Raw genomic sequence first — 17,261 nt, 5'->3', positions numbered from 1 at the left:
TCTTCGGCACTACACATGAGGGAATATGGAATCTGCTTTTTAAGGCACAGAAGAGCAGCTGGCCCATGGATACCAAGGACATTGGCATCAACGTCGCGTATCCGACCTCTCCAGTAAGTATTCAATATCTCCGAAGACATATCTAGTTATATATATACACAAACACACACACACACACACACACACACACACACACATGTATTCGGTCTACGCCGAACTCATCAACCCGTTTTTGTTGCAGGGTTGCACCAAGAAGTCAGAGCGGATCAAGTGTCCGGCTCCACTGCCCGAAAACCCAGTCACTCCTTAGCTGGAGAAGATGCTGGTTCTGGCGCCTTATCAGCTGCCGGAGAAGAAGGCCAAGAAGAAGAGCAAGGGGCCCCAGAACGGGCCCTGCCGCAAGGGCCCTCCGACAGCTATGTCCGGAAGAGGCCGAACCCGTCTCCTCCCGCGAGGAAGACGAGGACGAAGAAGAGGAGGAGGAGGAGGATGAGGAGGTGGAGAATGACTCCCCTCTCAAGATGAGGAGGGGGAAAAGGACGGCCCCAGAGAACTTAGGGGGGGGGGCGACGCCGAAGAAACGGCGGTTGGTCCTTTTGGACAGTTCGGACACAGAGTTCGAACACAATCCAGGGCGGGCCCAAAGGGAGAAGCCCCTGGCCGAGACGTAAGTATTAGAAACTCACTCGTTCAATTATCTTTTTAATTTGATTTTGTCATATTCAACTTCCTTTATACTTTTTAGCCCTCTGCGCGAGATCCCGATCCCCTCTTCTTTGACAGGGAACTCTCTAGCATCTGGGAGGCAAAGAGTGACGGCCCATCTCGCGCCCTCTCTCCCCCCGCCATGGAGGACACCTAGGTGTCATCCCAAAGGCCATCTCCTGGACGGGGAGGGGCAGGCAAGACAGTCCGGAAGTGATGCGGAGCATCCCACAATCATCCCCAGGGATATGCTTACATCTCCCACGATACCACTTGGACCTATGACAAGAGCTCGAGCAAAGGCTATCGAAGATAAGGTGAACTCCTTCCTCTTTGAACTACCCCTTTCTACTTATGAGACATGGCTACTACCTCATGCGGAGACCCTATGTGTGATTAGGTGTCTGGAGGAGAGCCACAGATCAGCTACACCCAATGGACAAGACGACAAGGACACCAAGTTCAATGGACAATAAGAAGGGCCACTCGAAACTCCCAGTCATCGGACGACCGACGCCGATCGGACGTCCGACGCTTGGAGGCTCCAAACGACCAACCAAGTCCCAGCCTTCGCACGCTACAGCGGCCGGACGACCGACGCCGACCGGACGTCCGACACCTCCCAGCGCCCGGACAACCAAGCCTCTCTGAACGACCGGCACCACCACACCCGAGCCAAAACATCGGAAGAACGGAGACATCCGAACGACTGGACGACCGGACGGCCGACTATTCCTGACGAGAGCCAAAACATCGGACGCTCGACCGGCACCACACATCCGAACCCTCGTGAGCCTTCGGACGACCGGTGACCGTCGGATGTCCGACGCCTGTGTGTCCGCCCGTGTGTTGGGCCGAAGGCACTTACCCTTTCATCCACTTAGACTACAAATAGACCTCTCCCACCTCCTAACTAGGGTTAACATTGTGATAGCTCAATTGTGAGATAGAGCCTCGCTCATCCATCATGATCTACTCCATCGCGAGGGACCGACACCTCTTCAGAGAAGATCCACTTGGATTCAAGACCTCCTCTCAGAGAAGACCCTCTTCAAGACCTCCTCTCGGAGAAGAACCGGTTACCCTATGTGTTCTCCCTTGTTGGATTCAGATCTTGTACCCTTTTGTGTTTCGAGGATCTAGCACATGTGTGACACTATTCTTGTTGGTTGAGTGTTTCTCTCTTGTGTTTCCCTCGTTTCCCTTCTTCTGTTCTTTGTGTTCTTGGTAGGATTCTCTCCAAACGTGAAAGATCAGGCGTCTAGGGTTCTACCCTACATCATCTTGGTATCATGAGCCATGTTGATCACGTTTTTGGAGCCCCTACCCTTTGTTTTCTAGCTTGATGTTGTTCTTTTCGTACTAAATTCGAAAATCCCCACCAAAAATAGCCCTTTTTTGTGATTTGTTAGTGTGATGAAGTTTTGTTGGATTTGCTCCATCGATTTGCTTTGCCACATGTGGATCTAGCTATTCTCCACCATTTGCATCCAAAAAATCGCTCGAATTTGACACATTTCCCATCCTCCATCACGAAAACGAGTTGTTCATCCCGTGCTCGAAATCGCCCAGGCACCAGACGTCCGACCGACACCGGACGTCCGACGACTCCCGAACGTCCCACCACCATCGGTCGTCCGACCATCACCGATGAAACTGAATATTTTCAGTTAGTTTTCCCCACCGTTCCACCGCTTTCCACAAATAACATCGCTCACCCGTTTCGCACTCCGACTAGTTTTAACGTGTTTTGGTCTTTGAGAATTTGAGTTGTGGTTCCCGTGTCCTATTGTGTTTCGGCTATATAGGTACGGTTCGACATTAACATCACCACCGCCCATCTTCGCAAAGGACTCATAATCACCAAGGACGGTAACCTCGAGGACATTTTTGTCATTTCCATGCCATTGCATTGATAACCACCATAGCCTTACTTTTGCATTGCTTACCCATTGAGACTAGCCTTTGAGTATTGCCGGCAACGTGACTTGTGCACATTAGTGATCATACTCCATAGCATACATACCATATCATAGTGGTGCATATCTTGGTATCATCTTTTGTGTCACAAATTTGTCATCGCATACACAATTATTATCTTGGTTCGTGAACTTTTGCATGAGAAAAGAGCTCAAAAGAGAAAGAGCCAAACAAGCTTTTAAGCAAGAAGGGCAAGATAAGCAAAGAACTTATAAGCAAGAACCATAGCATCATACTACATTAAGATTGTCATATCCGATCATCTTGGATCATACCATCGGAATACCATACATAAAGCATACTTGGGATAGAAGTCGTTGCATTTTTGCCTAGTAGGTTGTGCACAAGTTCCGTATCTGCCTATTGTGCAATCGCGCTAGCGTCTCTCTAGTGTTGTGCAACACGCGCATTTTCATGGTATCCACATGTTTTCTCATCCTTTGGTTGCACGACACCACTTATCTATTTGCGTGTGTGTTTGTGTGTACCACATCTTGCTATTGGTCTACTTGTTGCACTTGCAAACTTGTGAATCTTTTCCAACATTATTGAAGCTCACTAACAATTGCATCACATTTTGTGCCGCCATCCTAACCGAGCTCCACCATAAGCTTTTACTTGTGTAGGTGTGCGAACAGACAAGAATTGGTACCAATTGTACTATTTCCTTGTCCACATTTGAGTGATCATTGATCCATCTTCAACATCTGTCAAGGTACATTTGGTATAAGTTCTTCTCTTTCTCCCACTCACATATTTTGCTTGGAATGTTGGATAGGCCAAGTTTTTCTACCAACCCACTCTTCATCGAGCAAGACGACGACATGTCATCCTACGTCACCAAGAGCCACCTTTTCGGTGCACAATGAGCTTTGCATCAAGAACAACAAGCAATGAGCGACCACATCGACAATCTCGCCACCGACTTGCGACTCTCCGAGCAACGAACAAGAGACTACTTCGACAACAAGCTCGACGCTCACAAGCAAGAGAACGATGCAAGAATGGAAGAGATCCATGCCTTGTTGGTGAACCGCCATTCTTCCACTTCTTCATACTCAAGACGGAGCCGTTCAAGTCGACATACCGACAACACCTTCTCCGGATCAAGTACAGCAACATCGAACACTCTACGTCGAGTCGCGCATCAAGACCGTCAAGCATCTCGCAATCCTCTACATGACAATCATCCACAAAAGCAATTCGATGAGCAAGCACATCATCATCAACAAAACCAAGTCCCTCTCGCACAAGCACAAGAAAGGCAACGTCAACGTCTCCAAGAGGAAGAGCAAGCACGACAACATCAAGACGAACAAGACGCTGAGGCCAAACGTCAAGAACGACGACAACATGAGGAACAAGCTCTTGAGGCGCAACGTGCCCTTCAAGAATCAAGTTGATCCATTGCCAAACGCAACCGCAATAGACGCAATCAAGAGGAAGCACTTAGCAAAGAAATTCAAGAGCGAAACTACCAACCAAGAGTGCATCGTCTAGTTCCTTAAGCTCCTCCACAAGCTCAAAAAGCTCCTCCACAACCTCAAGTTCATCAAGAGCAAGACGAAAATGGAAATCCTCCACGACAAGAGCAACATGAGGTTGATAATATTCTATGTCAAGGGCATCATCATCACCCTCGACCCCAACATAATGAAGAGCAACGATATGGCAAGCCAAAGTTCACCATGCCCAAGTTCAATGGAAGCAATGATCCCGAAGAATACCTATCATGGGCATTGAAGGTCGACAAAATCTTTCGTTTGCACAACTATGAGGAAGAGAAGAAGATCGCTATGGCATCACTTGAGTTCCAAGACTATGTGCTCATATGGTGGGAACAAGTCCTTGAGCGCCGAGAAGCAAGAGGCGAACCACTAATCACCACTTGGGCTCAAATGAAACATGTCATGCGCGCACATTTTGTGCCCACCTACTACAACCGCGATCTCTTCAAGAAACTCCAACCACTCAAACAAGGAACAAAGAATGTTGAAGAATACTACAAGGAAATGGAGATAGCCATGATAAGAGCCAATGTCATGGAAGATGATGAGCAAACTATGGCCCGTTTCTTGAATGGCCTCAGTCATCCCATCAAGGAGATTGCCGACTTCCAACCCTACTCCAACCTCATTGAGCTCGTGCATCAAGCTACCAAAGCAGAACGTCAAGTGCAAGATGACTTCAAGTACGCCAAGTACTCGTCCAAGAGCTACGGCTTCTACAACACCCAAGCTTCAACGACTCCTCCAACTTCTACCTCAACCAAGCCATCTACAAGCAATGGCGACAAGTCGATTTACAAGAAAGCTTCGACAACCTCAAGTCGTCCTCCTACTACTACAAGCAACTTCAAGCCGCGAGCTTCATCATCTACTCCAACCGATGAGACAGTCAAGACAAGCTCCTTCAAGTGTTTCACTTGCGGCGGCCGAGGCCAGAAGTCCTTTGAGTGTACCAACAAGCGCACCTTGATCCTCAACGACGACGAAACCTATGACTCCATGAGTGAAGAGGAGATGGAAGCCCTTGAGCAAGTGGCCATGCACTGGTGCGTGAACGAAGACGAAGATGATCAAGTCTTTTGTGATGAGGATTCGAGCCCTGCTCTCGTTGTCTCCAAAATCTTGACACTTCAACATCAACAAGATGAAGACCAAAGATGCCATGTCTTCCACACAAAGGCCAGCATCAATGGAAGGTCCATCAAGGTCATCATAGATGGAGGTAGTTGTCACAACTTGGCAAGTGAAGAACTATGCTCCAAGCTCCAATTAGTCAAGATGAAGCACCCGCACCCATACAAGGTCCAATGGCTAAGCGATTCCGGCACTATACAAGTTGACCATACGGTCCAAGTCTCCTTCAAAATTGGAGCATATGAAGACACATTAGAATGTGATGTTGTCCCGATGTCCGTTTGCCACATCCTTCTTGGTCGACCATGGCAATTTGACCACGGCGTCATCCACAACGGGTGTAGCAATCACTATAGCTTCAAGATTAAAGGGAAGGAGTATGTGTTACGACCTATATCTCCAAGTCAAGTGATCGCCGACAAGCAAGCCACCCATCATGGAGAAAAGAGTGAGAGAGTGAACCACCAAAAAGAGAGTGAGCGCCACAAGCCAAAATCGAGTGCCTCCACGATGAGCGACAAGAAGAATTTAGTCCTATTTGCCACCAAAATTGAGATGAGAGAAGTGTGTGAGAACCCATCAAGTGTTATGCACTTTGTCCTTGTGTGCAAAGACGAGGCACCAAAAAGTAACACCTCTCACGATCTACCTTTAGTGTTATCTTCTCTTTTGCAGGAATCCAAGATGTTTTCCCCGATGAGCTACCTCCGGGTCTACCTCCACTATGAGGCACTGAGCACCAAAGCGACCTCATCCCCGGAGCACCTCTTCCTAACAAAGCTCCCTACCGCGTCAACCCCGAGGAAACTAAGGAGATCCAACGGCAAGTGCAACAACTAATCGACAATGGTCAAGTACGTGAAAGTTTGAGACCTTGTGTCATTCCGGTCATACTTGTTCCAAAAAAAGACGGTTCTTATAGAATGGTTTACGATTGCTGTCCCATCAACCCTATCACCATTAGATATCGCTATCCTATTCCATGCTTAGATGATATGCTTGATGAGCTTAGCGGAGCCACCATTTTCTCTAAGATTGATCTTAAGAGTGGCTACTATCAAATACGCATCCAAGAAGGTGACAAATGGAAAACCGCATTTAAGACCAAATTTGGCTTCTATGAATGGCTAGTTATGCCCATGGGTTTATCCGAAGCACCCGATACTTTCATGCGAGTCATGCACTTTGTTCTTCATCCCTATATTGGTGTATTTTTTGTGGTCTATTTTGATGATATTCTTATCTTTAGCAAATCCCTCAAAGATCATGTCACCCATCTTAGAACCGTGTTGCAAACCCTTAGGAAAGAGCCCCTTTATGCTAATATGGACAAATGCCTTTTTGGTGTTGATAAGCTTGTTTTCTTGTGTTTTGTTGTGTCTTCTAAGGGTGTTCATGTAGATGACTCTACGATCAATGCTATTAAAACTTGGCCCCATCCAACCAACTTGCAACAAGTGCATAGTTTTCTTGGTTTAGCCGGTTTCTATCGTCGCTTTGTGAAGGATTTTAGCACCATTGCTTCAACTTTACATTCCTTGAGTAAGAAAAATGCGCCATTTGTTTGAGCACCATCCCAAGATACCGCATTGAATGAGCTTAAGAATTTGCTTACACATGTTCCCGTGCTTGCATTACCCAACTTTGACAAACCTTTTGAGATTCATTGTGATGCTAGCGGTCATGGCATAGGAGATGTGTTAACTCAAGAGAAGCGCCCAATAGCATATTTTAGTGAGAAACTTTCCGGAGCGCAACTCAATTACCCCATCTATGACAAAGAGCTATATGCTTTAGTGTGAGTTTTGCGTGAATGGGAACATTATCTTCGCCCACATGAATTTATCATTCATGCAGATCATGAAACGCTTAAGTACTTAAAAGGACAAACTAAGTTGAACAAGTGTCATGCAAAATGGAGTGAATTTATAGAGTCTTTTCGTTATGTCATCAAGTACATCAAGGTTAAGGAAAATGTAGTGTCGGATGCCCTTTCCCGCATATGCACGCTTGTCACTAAACTTGAATTAAATGTTATTGGCTTTGAGCACATAAAATACTTGTATGCGAATGATCCTACTTTTGCTACTCCTTATGCTAAGTGTTTGATGCATACATCTTGGGAATGATATTACATCAAGGGTGATTATCTTATGAGAGCTAACAAACTTTGCATTCCCCAGTCTTCTCTTCGTTTGCTCCTTTTGCAAGAGGCTCATGGAGGCGGACTCATGGGACACTTTGGACGTGACAAGACATTCGCCACGCTCTCCAAGAACTATTTTTGGCCCAAGATGTTCCGTGATGTCTCACGCTTCACCAACCGATGATCTACATGTCGCAAAGTTAAGTCTAAAGCTCAATCCCATGGTTTTTACATGCCTCTTCCTATTCCTTATCAACCTTGGGAAGACATTAGCATGGACTTTGTACTTGGTTTGCCTAGAACTCAAAATGGAAAGGATTCCGTGTTTTTTGTTGTGGACCGATTTTCTAAGATGGCACATTTCATTCCATGCAACAAGATAGACGATGCTTCACATATTGCCAATCTTTTTTGTAGGGAAATCTTGCGACTCCATGGAATACCAAAGACAATCGTCTCGAACTGCGACGTCAAGGTCTTGAGTTACTTTTGGAAGACGTTATGCACCAAGCTCGGAATCAAGCTCTTGTTCTCTTCGGCATATCATCCTCAAACCGACAGCCAAACAGAGGTGACGAAACATACACTCTCCACTCTACTTTGCGTGTTGATCAGGAGAAACATCAAGGAGTGGGAGGAGTGCCTACCCATCGCCAAGTACGCCTACAACCGCGCAAGACACAAGACTATGGGCAAGTCCCCCTTCGAGGTCGTCTATGGTTTCAACCCGTTGTCCCCATTGGACATTCCACCTCTTCCACTACAAGAGCGCACCAACATGGACGCGAGTGCACGAGAAAGCTACCTCAAGAAGATGCATGAAGATACAAGGAACACCATCGAGCGCCAAGTACAACAACTAGCGACCAAGCTCAACGTCAACAAGCAACCCATGATATTCAACATTGGTGATCACATGTGGCTACACCTTCACAAGGACCGCTTCCCCAACGGACGCAAGTCCAAACTTCTACCTCGAGCCGATGGACCCTTCAAGGTGCTAGCACACTAGAACAACAACGCCTACAAGATTGACCCTCCCAAGAGACAAGTACAACATGAGCGACATCTTCAATGTCAACGACCTCTCACCATACCATGGTGATGAAGCTTTCGATCTGAGGTCAAAGCTTTCCCAAGGGGGGGGGAGATGATGCGGAGCATCCCACGATCATCCCCATGGACGTGCCTACATCTCCCACGACACCACTTGGACCTATGAAAAGAGCTCGAGCAAAGGCTATCGAAGATAAGGTGAAGTTGCTCCTCTCTGAACTACCCCTTTCTACTTATGAGACATGGCTACTACCTCATGCGGAGACCCTATGTGGGATCAGGTGTTTGGAGGAGAGCCACAGATTAGCTACACCCAATGGACAAGACGGCAAGGAGACCAAGTTCAACGGGTAAGAAGAAGGGCCGCTCGAAATTCCCAGTCATCGGACGACTGACGCCGACCGGACGCCCGATGCCTTGAGGCTCCAAACGACTAGCCAAGTCCCAGCCTTCACACACTACAGCGGTCGGACGACCGACACCGACCATACGTCTGACACCTCCCAGCGCCCGGACAACCAAGCCTCTCCGAACGACCGGCACCACCACACTCGAGCCAAAACATCGGAAGAATGGAGACTTTCGGACGACCGAAAGATCGGACAACCGACCCCAACCAGACGACCGACAATTCCTGACCAGAGCCGAAACATCAGACGCTCGGACCCTCGTGAGCCTTCGGACGACCGGTGACCGTCGGACGTCCTACACCTGTGCGTCCACCCATGTGTTGGGACGAAGCCACTTACCCTTTCATCCACTTAGACTATAAACAGACCTCTCCCACCTCCTAGCTAGGGTTAGAGTTGTGATAGCTCATTTGTGAGATAGAGCCTCGATCATCCATCCTGATCTACTCCATCGTGAGGGACCGACACCTCTTCGGAGAAGATCCACTTGGATTCAATACCTCCTGTCAGAGAAGACCCTCTTCAAGACCTCCTCTCGGAGAAGAACCGATTACCCTATGTATCGTCCCTTGTTTGATTCAGATCTTGTACCCTTTTGTGTTTCAAGGATCTAGCGCGTGTGTGACACTATTCTTGTTGGTTGAGTGTTTCTCTCTTGTGCTTCCCTCGTTTCCCGTTCTTCGTGTTCTTGGTAGGATTCCCTGCAAACGTGAAAGATTGGGTGTCTAGGGTTCTACCCTACATCAGGAAGGCTCCCGAGGACAACACCTCGAGTGTTGTAGAGCGGGGCACGGCGATAGCCCACAACCATCAAGGATAGAGGACCTCAGCAGTTCGGGTCCTCACCGAACACCGCCCGGAAACCAGTACGGCGTCGGGGTCGGATCAACATCCCCCTGCGAAGGAGGGGGGAGGAGCAACAGCTCCGTCGGCGGCCTCTGTCAATTCGGAGGCTGCTGACAGTATGCGGGAGGCACTGGAACGTGCCTCCATTGTAGAGGAACACCACACCCTTATGGGTGCGACTATGGAGAAGGTTCAGTCCATGAAAATTAGGCTGACCGAAGCCTTCCACAGCCTACTAACAGGCTTTGAGGTAAGTGGCTTAATATTCTTCATGAGTCTTCTTGTATATATATGTGTGCGGTGACGCCTATGTGTAGACATTAGCCCCTGAGACTCTGTCTGGATTAGAACAATCCAAACAGAGGATCGTTAACAAGTATATCGTGCACTATTTTTTATATTTGACAGGCTTCAAAGCTGGCGGCTACTGCCCAGGCCGCGGAAATTGACGAGCTCAATCGGAACCTCCAGCTATCTGATGAGGAACTTGACTGTACCAACAAGCGGTTCGACGAAACCCAAGGTGTGCGGTCTTTCAGTATATCCAGAAATTATGTTCAAGTGTAGCTGATTTGAAACTGACTAAGAATGTTATGAATATACTCGCAGTTGGCGTAGCCGAGGTCGAGTCCCTCAAGAGCGCCCTTGGCAAGGCCAAGAAGGAGGCAGAGGCAAGCAAGGTGGCTGCGGATAGGGAGGCCAAGGCTCCGAGGAAGAGTAGACGACCCGCCAAAAACACGAGGCGCGGGTGGAGGAAATAGAGCAGGAGCTCAAGGACGCCATCGCAAGGTACGAGTCCTTGGAGCAGAAGAGTTCGGAGCAAGCCTCTGAACTCGCCAAAGCTCTTGAGAGTCTAAAAGAGGCACGGGTTAATGCCCAGGGTGCTCGCTAGGAGTTACAAGAGGCGAAGCAGACTGCGACTGGTAAGGCCTTTACCATGTAGAGTAGATATGGTAGTAAGAGGTATATTTTACTGACCATAGTATGGAGTTCTCCAGGCGCCTTTGCTGATCTGCCGAGGAGTGTTGCGGATGCTGCCTCCTTCTTCCGAGTCGAAGATGGTAGATCGATGGAGAAGTTATTCTGGTCGCAGTACCTTGCGCCGAAACTTCCCGTGGCCCTGAGCGATCAGCTGAAGCAGCTGTCTGAGCTGCACAGGGTGGCCGGACTGGCCATGCTTGTGGCCGGCCGATCCCATCCCTAATAGTCACTTCGGACTCGCGCAGAGGCTAGTGGAGGCACTTCCTTAGATCGATGCCCTCAAGCGGCCGTCCTACTTTGAAGGTGCCCAGATGGCCTTTGCTCGTGTCAAGGTGCAGTGGGCAAAGATGAAGGTCGTCGACATTGCTACCGCAGGGCTGCCTGAAGGGAAAGAGCACCAGCGACTGGGAAAGTACTTTGACGAGGTCCTCGAGGGAGCCCGCATTGTGGAGTGGCAGTGTTCGAAGGATGTCATCTTCGAGTAGTTGGGTCCGGTTTGTAAGAGTCATGTAATGAACTCATTGTATATGATATTTTTGATATGCATTTTATGAGTAGTTTATCCTCCTAGTTTGGCCGTTTATATGTCTAAAAGTTTACTAGTCGTCGCTTTAGCCCCCACGTAAATATTATGGGGGTGTTCGAGAATGCATGACATCACTTAATCCAACGTCTTGGTCTGATGTAGGAGGTGTCTTGTAGAATGAACTAGGCAATTAGACTATGCGGCTTTAGTACTTTCACTTAGCCATACGAGTCCATTGGTGGTGCTAAGTACTAGCCCCTCGTTGCATGACCGACAGACCGGAGTGCGGCGCCTTCGCAATGCGGCTGGTCAAAAAACCCAGCCCCTCGTATAACACGGCATAAATCGCGAACGATTTGTAGTGTAACACCAAGTCACCGGATCGCTGACCCGCTCTTCGCTTATCATGACAGTCAGTTTTTGGCTTTCTCTACTGAGGTACTTGACCGGACGAACCGGAAATACAATTGCAGTAGTTCTCCCTTTACTACCTTAGCTGAACTTGCGGAACATAAGGTGGCAAACACAGAAGCAAGGCAACCCAACTATAGACCAAAGACATGATTCAGAACAGATACATATAATGCAATTTTCGGGACGCTGAAGAGTTCCCTATGGGTGTTCGGACTTAAGAATTTTATCGGGGCCGAAGGCAGCCCCTGGTATGAAGACCATGTCAAGCCATGTATGCCAGTCGACCATAAGGGGGAGCGCAGATGACAAGGGAAAAATCCAAAAGCCCAACAAAGAAGGTGATAAGCATATGTTCCCTTTATATCTTTATTGATATGTCGATGACAGGCAATGTCGTTCAATATTGGGGTCATATTACATGCCCAGAGAAAAAGGAAAATATTTTACATAAGGGAAAGTCTACCACATGGCCTAAAAATCATAGTTCGGAAGAGAAACCCCAATGATGCCCTGCCTCACGTCTGCACCATTTCTCCTTAGTAGCGAGTCCTTTGAGATGAGTATTTGATCCTTCGAAAATGCGCCCACCTTAAATGGGTCTCCTGCAACAACCATCCTGCAAGTAGGGCTCTTGATGAACCTTTGTTAAAATAAAAAGGATATATGCGGTCCAATTATGGTCAAGCCATGTAATGGACCTATTCCGTAGTGTGCCTCCGGTGCCGCCCAAGGTATTTTTAGTGCATAATTACGTATGCGCGGTACACAAGGCGCGACCTGGTGGGGCGATCGGTGGAGGCTGAACTGCTAATCAAGGTCTGGATCCGTTGATTTATGCGCGGGCCGAACTCGGTTGGATGCGTCATTTGCTTTAGTGGCATGTGAACTGCTCGGCTTGATAAGGCCGCTACACACTTCGGCTGCAAGGGTTGCGGTGTGTTCTTTAGTACGGAGCGAGCACTCCATATCACCATTGACTGTAATAACGCCATGAGGTCCGGGCATTTTGAGCTTCAAGTAAGCATAATGCGGGACTGCGTTAAAGCAGGCGAAGGCAGTTCGATCGATCAGCGCATGGTAACCACTGTGGAAAGGGACGATGTCAAAGATTAACTCTTTGCTTCGAAAGTTATATGGGGAGCCGAATACTACCTCCAGTATGATTGAGCCCGTACAACGGGCCTCCACTCCTGGTATCACACCTTTAAAGGTAGTGTTACTAGGCTTGATTCGTAATGGGTCGATCCCCATCTTACGAATGGTGTCTTGATAGATCAAGTTGAGACTGCTTCCTCCATCCATATGGACTCTAGTGAGGTGGTATCTGTCGATGATTGGATCAAGAACCAAAGTGGCCGAACACCCGTGATGGATACTAGTTGGGTGGTCCCTGTGATCGAAAGTGATCGGACAGGATGACCATGGGTTAAACATGGGGGCGACATGCTCTACGGCATAGACATCCTGTAATGCATGTTTGCGCTCCCTTTCGGGGATGTGAGTGTCATATATCATGTTCACTGTCTTCACCTCGGGGGAAAATTGTTTCTGACCCCCGGTGTTCGGCTGATGGGGCTCATCATCGTCTTCACTTGGGGGCCCTTTTCCCTTATGTTCAGTATTTAACTTACCGGCCTGTTTGAAAACCCAACAACTCATGTTGGTGTGGTTCGCAGGCTTATCGGGTGTGCCATGAATTTGACAGGGTCTCTCAAGTATTTTATCCAAGTTGGATGGCCCTTATTTGTTACCTTTGAAAGGTTTTTTCTGCTGACCGGATTTATGACATCTGAATCCGGCATTGACTGTCATATCGTCTGCGTCATTGTTGTTGTCATTCCGACGTTTGTTTTTATTGCGGCGAGGCTTACCATTGCCGTCCCGCACTTCGGAGGTGCCGGGGTCGCCTTAGTTGTTGCTTCTACGAGCCAACGAGTTATCTTCGCCCGCACAGAAGAGGGTCATGAGTCGCATTAAGGCCACCATGGTCTTCGGCTTTTCCTGCCCAAGGTGTCGGGCGTGCCATTCGTCACGGACGCTGTGCTTAAAGGCCACTAAGGCTTCGGCGTCCGGATAGTCTACAATCTGGTTCTTTTTAGTTAAGAAACAACTAAAGCTTGCGGGCCAATTTGCCTGGCTGCTGGATTATATGACTCAAGTCGTCAGCATTCGGTGGCCGGACATAGATGCCTTGGAAGTTAGCCCTAAAGGCATCTTCCAAGTCTTCCCAGGTTCCAATGGAGTTTTCTGGGAGGTTGTTTAGCTAGTGCCATGATGGTCCCTTTAGCTTTAGAGGGAGATATTTAATGGCATGGATTTCATCTCCTCGAGCCATATGAATTTGGAAAAGGAAATCTTCAATCCAGACGGCCAGATCCGTCATTCCATCGAATGGTTCGATGTTTACGGGTTTAAACCCTTCCGGAACTGATGTTCCATAACCTCATCAGTGAAGCATAGGGAGTGTGCGGCCCCTTTGTATCTCGCAATGTCGTGGCGGAGATCGGCTGACATCTGAGTTCGGTACTGATCCCGAACATAGTAACGGCCGTCACGCCGGGCTTCATGGCCATTATCTCGCGCAGGGGCATGCCCCCTTGATCCGTAGATAAATCTGGTCCGACAAGCTTTATTGGCTAGGTCACATTGCAAGTCGTATGTATATCCCGCGGCTGCAGTCTCCCTACCTCTTCGGCGAGGGGATGCGGGTTGGTGTTCGGCTTGATATGTCGCTTTATCCCATCCATGAGGTGGTCGGTCTGGTTGATCTCCCTAATTGTATTTCGACGGTATAGGTTCAACGACTTCATCGTTGAATTGACGCAGCAGCCTGCGCCTAGGGTAACTTTTGACAGGTCGTTCTTGACCGTATAGCTCAGTTGCTAGAACCTTAGTCCACCTTTCGTTCATCATGTCTTGCTCTTCTTTGATTTGTTGCTGCTTCCTCTTCAGGCTCCGAGTTGTGGCAATGAGTTGTCGCTTAAAGCGTTCTTGGTCGAGAGGTTCCTTGGGACAATGGAGTCCTTATCACCGAGGCTGACCTCCTCTTCGGATTCTGGCATGTAGTTGCTGTCCCCCGCATCTTTGTTATCAGCGTGTCCGGGGTTGTATTCACCCTCTTCCATTTCATCCTATTCGGACGTGGGCTCGATGGGGTATTCCGGATCTTCGGCATCGTCTAAAGTCTCATTATCTCCGGTGCCAGTATTGCTATCCTTTGCCCGACGCGATCGTGAGCGGCGCCACTGACGTCGGCGCTTTGGTGGTTTATCGAAGGGCTTGTCCTTGTCTGGGCTTGGGTTATCCTCGTCATTCTTCGGAGTGTCCACCATGTACACATCGTAGGTTGAGGTGGCCATCCAACGCCCCGTAACGGATGGGACTTGGCTTGGTTCAACTTCGGCATCGTCGTCCATGCCGTCGATGTCCTCGGACGCATAGTCCAACATGTCGGGTAAGTCCTCGATAGTGGCTATTAAGTGGGTGGTGGGTGGGGCGTAAAATTCCCCTCTCTCAACCCCTAGTCCGAGCTAGGTACAATTCAGGGGTAAAGCCTCCGTAATGGCGAGAGACTGCACCATACCCAATGCTTCATCTAGGAGTGGAAGCGGGACCGGGAACTGCGGGTCTGCCGTGCTAAATTCGGCATAGGGTGCCTGATCGGATCTGCTAAGTGCATACCTCGGCAGTTCGGGATGGTTGCCCAGAGCCAGGTCTAAGATTGCGTTTGGGTCTTCGGTAGGAAGCTCTGTGAGGGAAAGAAGTTCGGCGGGGCTTATGTTCTTGTCTTTGGAAAATGAGACCTGCCCCGGATCTAAGGCCGAGGTGGGTGTTTGTGTTGACCCCTGGACGAGATCTGGTAGGGGATCCGAAGAGTCTTCTTGGATGGGACACAAAGTGGCGGCCGAGGCCGCAAACCCATCGAAGAGTGGGTCTCCTCGGATGTCAATAACATAATTCAGGTTTCCAAACCTGATCTGGTAGCCCCGGGCATAACTATCGGCCTGCTCGAGGCAGCCGATCGAGTTGGCCCGACGCACAAAGCCACCGAACACAAAAACCTGTCCAGGAAGGAAAATCTCCCTGGACGCAGCGTCACCATTGATGAAGAGGTGAGCTACTGATCCTTTTGTCGATGATACAACGAAGCTCTCAATGAAAGCACCAATGTCGGTGTAAAAACCGGCAGATCTCGGGTAGGGGGCCCAAGCTGTGCGTCTGAGGATCAATTGTAACAATGGAGAAGGGACACATTGTTTACCCGGGTTCGGGCCCTCTGGAGGTAAAACCCTACTCCTGGTTGATTATATTCGAGGGTATAGGGGTTACAAGAGTTGATCTACCACGAGACGATTCGGCTAACCCTAGATAGCTAGCCTAGCAATGTTATGATCCTGCCTCTGATCTAACCCTCCGGTTTATAGACACCGGAGGGGCTTAGGGTTTGTACAAAGTCAGTTTTACAGAAAGGAACAATATATCCGGGCACCTATACTTGACATCCACGCATGTGAGAGTCCCCACCGGACACGAGAGATAATCTTCTGTCTTGTATCTTGACGGCCCATCAGTTCAGCCCACATCGATAGACCGGACACCCGAGGACCCCCTAATCCAGGACTCCCACAGTTGTCTCTTTATTGTATGAAATGCAAACGTCATGTAATTGCTTTACTTTAGCACTATGCTTTAGCGATAGTTGTAGAAGCAATAGTTGGCGAGACGACCATGACGCAATGATGGAGATCAAGCTGTCGAGCCGGTGACGATGGAGATCATGACGATGCTTTGGTGATGGACATTGTCGGTGTCAAAACCGGCGGATCTCGGGTAGGGGGTCCCAAGCAGTGCATCTTAGGATCAATGGTAACAGGAGGCAAGGGACACGATGTTTTACCCAGGTTCGGGCCCTCTCAATGGAGGTAAAACCCTACGTCCTGCTTGATTAATATTGATGATATGGGTAGTACAAGAGTAGATCTACCACGAGATCATAGAGGCTAAACCCTAAAAGCTAGCCTATGGTATGATTGTTGTTGTATATGTCTATCGACTAGCCTGGCCCCGGTTTATATAATGCACCAGAGGCCTAGGATAACAAGAGTCCTAGCCAAATACGCCGGTGGGGGAGGAGTCCTTGTCTTGATCGCCAAGTCTTGTTGATTCTTCCTTGTATGCGGCAGCTGTCCGGACTGGCCCATGAGTATACGGCCATGGGGGTCCTCGGCCCAATCCAACTGATCGGGAGACGACGCATTGAGTACCCCCTAGTCCAGGACACCGTCAGTAGCCCCCTGAACCGGTCTTCAAGTTAGGGACGCTCCTCGATTCTTCCGAACTGTTCTTCACCTTCGGTTGCGGGTCTTGAAAACTGGTTCAACAAATCTTCTCATCTTCTATCTTGAGGATCGCCGAAATGCATTCGATGCGTTGGGCATCCGAGGAGCCCCTTTAAGTTTACGGCCTTTGTCAATGCCTTGTTATTTTTATGCCATGCCTCAGGTTTGAAGTTGTTCCCGGGTGGCAAGGTCCTCTTGTGTCCGAGCTCCAACGCC

This window comes from Triticum aestivum, chromosome 3B, assembly GCF_018294505.1.
Source record: "Triticum aestivum cultivar Chinese Spring chromosome 3B, IWGSC CS RefSeq v2.1, whole genome shotgun sequence".
Classification (NCBI taxonomy): domain Eukaryota; kingdom Viridiplantae; phylum Streptophyta; class Magnoliopsida; order Poales; family Poaceae; genus Triticum; species Triticum aestivum.
This window is presented reverse-complemented; position numbering follows the sequence as displayed.